This window comes from Tursiops truncatus, chromosome 8, assembly GCF_011762595.2.
Source record: "Tursiops truncatus isolate mTurTru1 chromosome 8, mTurTru1.mat.Y, whole genome shotgun sequence".
Classification (NCBI taxonomy): Eukaryota; Metazoa; Chordata; class Mammalia; order Artiodactyla; family Delphinidae; genus Tursiops; species Tursiops truncatus.
This window is the reverse complement of record NC_047041.1, coordinates 105,888,879-105,893,506: the sequence shown is the minus strand read 5'-3', so window position 1 is coordinate 105,893,506 and position 4,628 is coordinate 105,888,879.

Genomic DNA, 4,628 nt, shown 5'->3' with positions numbered 1-4,628 from the left:
CTATATTCAATATCCTGTGATAAACCATAATGGAAAAGAATATAAAAAGGAATGCATATATATGTATAACTGAACCACTTTGCTGTACAGCAGAAATTATACAACACTGTAAATCAACTATACTTCAATAAAATAAATTTTTAAAAAATATAGAAATAGGAAAAAAAAAGGACAGTGAAGCACTAACCACAAAAAAAGAAAAGAAACTGGATTTCAGTGAAATTAAGAGCTTCTTTTAATATTACTCAGCCATAAAAAGAAACGAAATTGTGTTATTTGTAGCGAGGTGAATGGACCTAGAGTCTGTCATACAGAGTGAAGTAAGTCAGAAAGAGAAAAACAAATACCGTATGCTAACACATATATATGGAATCTAAAAAAAAAAAAGGTCATGAAGAACCTAGGGGCAAGACAGGAATAAAGACACAGACCTACTGGAGAACGGACTTGAGGATGTGGGGAGGGGGAAGGGTGAGCTGTGACAAAGCGAGAGAGTGGCATGGACATATATACACTACCAAACGTAAGGTAGATAGTTAGTGGGAAGCAGCCGCATAGCACAGGGAGATCAGCTTGGTGCTTTGTGACCGCCTAGAGGGGTGGGATGGGCAGGGTGGGAGGGAGGGAGACGCAAGAGGGAAGAGATATGGGAACATATGTATATGTGTAACTGATTCACTTTGTGATACAGCAGAAACTAACACACCATTGTAAAGCAACTATACTCCAATAAAGATGCTAAAAAAAAGAAAAAGAGCTTCTTTTCATCAAAAGGGAGCATTCAGAGAGTGAAAAGGCAATTCACAAGGAGGGAAAAGGTATTTGCAACGATGCTGCTCCCACTGGAGGACTCATGGACAGAATATATAAGGGACTCCTACAAATCACTAAGACGGTGATTGGCAAGCTGATTTGTATCAAGGAGGAAGAGACTTGAACAAAACGACCAATAACCATATGAAAATGTGCTCAGCATCCTTAGTGGTCAGGAAAATGCAGATGAAACCACTTCCCCCTGGATGGCAAAGGTAAACGGGCTCAGAAGCCCACCTGGTGGTGAGTGTGCAGCCCCTGGCACTTCCGCCCCTGGGATGGGGGTGCAGGTTAGAACGGCCCCTTGGGGGAAAGAGTCTGGTAGCATCTCTTAAAGCCGAGCGTCTGCATCCCCTGGACGCAGCTCCCCTTGGCCGGGTTGGACTGCCAGGGACAAAGCGTCTGTACTCACAAGAGTGTTCACAGCGGCATTGCTCATAAACAGTGAAAGAACCCGAAAGTCAGTCCGCAGTAGAGTGGGTGACCAAGGTACAGCACACGGCAAACCCCCCGCCGCGGGGGCTACAGCGCACGGGAGAGTCCCGTGCACGCTGGTGAGCGGAGGAAGCCGGACCCAGGAGCAAACACTCTCGGAATTCCAAGGTCAGGCCAGCTGCACGATGGCACCAGGAGACAGAGGACGGTTACCTCTAGGAGTGGGTGACCGATGTGGCGGGGGCAGGGCAGCTGTCCCAGGAACCAGAAACACCTGCATCTCCATCCCGTTACACAAGGGCAGCGAATGTCAAAGTCCTCCCGGTGTGCCCGTAAGGGCACGAACTTCATTATCTGTACAAAGTCACAAAGCCCAGGGGCTAAATTGTGAAAGCATTCACCACGCACATACACGTCAAGTCCATCCCCTGCAGCCACTCGCTCCCCCCTCACCCGACCCTACCAGATGGACCTGTGCGTCCAGGCGGCCGTTCGGAGGCGTTCATGGAGATGGCGTTAGAATCTTGGTTCTGGACCCAGGGAAGCAAGTCTGTTACAGTTTAACTACCCCATCGGGGTCCCCAGGTTGGCATCATGACTGGCAGAGGCAATGCCATGGTGCTCCGAGTGGGTGGGATCCAGGAGTCCCCGTCACCTCTTGTTAGCCTGGCATGTGGGATCTCAGTTCTCCGACCAGGGATCGAACCCACGCCCCCTGCATTGGGAGCGCAGAATCTTAACCACTGGACCACAAGGGAAGTCCCTTTTTTTTTTTTTCCCCATCGTTTCAATGAAGGTGCGACATGTTCTGCCCACAGAGGAGAACTCCATTGCTTCTGTCCCTGCCTTGTCCAGGCCAGGACATGTGGGCTCTCCTCCAGCCTGGACCTTCCCTGCCCAGGGCTGAGGGCAGCTCTGCCCAATGGTCAAGTCTCCTCCGGTGCCCGAGGCTTCCCATCCAAGGGGAAGGCCTCAGTGTTCTGGCTGGGGCCTGGGTCTCAGCAGCAGGACTGATTCCTGGAGGACCCCATGCGCCAAAACAAGTGTGAGAGTGGATATAGCAAAAGTAGAAAGGAGGTAATAAAGACTAGAGGACATGCCGGGCCCTGGCAGGCTGACCCTGATATCAGGGGCAGAGCCCTGAGGTCACAGCTGTGTCACAGCACAGCGCACTTGTTCTGCATCATGATGGCCGCAGGCCACCAAGACAAGGTCATCCCACACCCAGCACTCTTGGTAAAGCAGGCAGAGAGGTTTGTCATTTCCTTGAGAGTCTCACGTGTTTAAAAACGTCGCGTTCCTGAGGTTTCAGTGGTCCGGGTAGCTCAGTTGTACAGAACTGCCTTTCCCCGGTGGACGGGGTTGGGAAAGTTGTTAGTGGGTTGTCTTGTCCGTCATGTGCATTCAGCTCTTTGTTTCAGTAGCTCTGGTTTGGCCTAGATGCTTTCGCTGTTATTTTTTTTTTGATTTATATATTTGGTTTATTTTTAATTTATTTTTGGCTGCGTTGGGTCTTCTTTGCTGCACGCGGGCTTTCTTTAGTTGCGGTGAGCGGGGGCTACTCTTCGTTGCGGTGCGCGGGCTTCTCATTGCAGTGGCTTCTCTTGTTGCGGAGCACGGGCTCTAGGCGCGCGGGGTTCAGTAGTTGTGGCTCGCGGGCTCTAGATTGCAGGCTCAGTAGTTGTGGCTCACGGGCTTAGTTGCTTTCTGGCATGTGGGATCTTCCCGGACCAGGGATCTAAACCCGTGTCCCCTGCATTGGCAGGCGGATTCTTAAGCGCTGCGCCACCAGGGAAGTCCCACTTTCACTGTTTAATTAGAGGCTTTTGAAATCTTTTTTTGGCCACGCCGCGCCACATGCAGGATCTTAGTTCTACAACCAGGGATGGACCCCGTGCCCCCTGCAGTGGAAGTACAGAGCCCTAACCACTGGACCACCAGGGAAATCCCTGAAATCTTCTTTTAATAGGAAGAGGGATGTCACTGAGCAAGACCCACGGTTGCTGAATAAACGCAAACCCCCTTGAGAATCAGGCCTGCAGGTGCCACATCTCTTCCTCGGGGAACTTAGAGGTGAGAGCGGGGCAGTTGCTTTCCAGGTAGGAGAGTGTGCTTCGGGAATTTCAAATTTCTTATGTGTAAAAATGAATGGTTTCATGTTTTCTCTTGATGCTTTTTTTTTTTTTTTGCGGTACGCGGGCCTCTCACCGTTGTGGCCTCTCCCGTTGCGGAGCACAGGCTCCGGACGCGCAGGCTCAGCGGCCATGACTCACGGGCCCAGCCGCTCCGCGGCATGTGGGATCTTCCCGGACCGGGGCACGAACCCGTGTCCCCTGCATCGGCAGGCGGACCCTCAACCACTGCGCCACCAGGGCAGCCCTAGGTGCTTCTTTTATCTTCTTCCTCCAGCTATTAATAAAGACTTTTTAGGTAGGGATTGAACCAACTTACTTCTAAAAGTGTCTGGAATTCAATTCTAAAGGTGTCGGGAATTCCCTAATTTCTGTGGGTCTGGACACATGGGCAGGCTTCTGGGCCCCAGAGTCAGGGGCTCCTGGCAGAATACATAGCAAAGTAGCCTGGGTTTCTGTTCATATGTCTAATCACAGCCCGGAACATCCACATTTAAATTAAGATTCTATTAAGGAGAAGGGTCCACCTTGGGCTGCTTATGGCCACGAGTAAATGAAATATGTTGGAGTTTTCTTCCAAATATGTATTAGAAATTCACAAGCATTTGCATTTCTCACCAGTGACACAAGCCAGGGTAATACAAGTGAGGAAATCCCTAAAAGATCTCTAAAGCCTTGAGGGAGCAGAGCCTTGATTTAACAACAGGCATGTAGCCAGACCCAGGTTTTGCCAAAATGCCCTTTCTTCTCCCCTCCTGTGGACCCTGGCCAGGCTGGAATCGACACATCATTTAAAAAATTTTTTTTTATTTATTTATTTTTTTTGCGGTATGCAGGCCTCTCACTGTTGTGGCCTCTCCCGTTGTGGAGCACAGGCTCCGGACGTGCAGGCTCAGCGGTCATGGCTCATGGGCCCAGCCGCTCCGCGGCATGTGGGATCCTCCCGGACCGGGGCACGAACCCATGTCCCCTGTCTACAACTGCGCCACCAGGGAAGCCCGACACATCATTTTTGATATGCTCCACAGAAGACAAAATTTGGCTTCCAGCATTATCAGGAGAAACAGGTGAATGTGGAGATGGCGCCTATATAAATTTCAGTCCAGCAAAGAGGAGGTGTCCGTGCTGAAAGGGTGAAACTTTGGTCTAGATGGTGGGTTCGGTGGTAGAAGCCAAAAAAAGTGAGATGTTTTGGGTGGAAAATGCTGGTAACTGGTATGACTATTGTCCAAACTGAAAAATACTGGA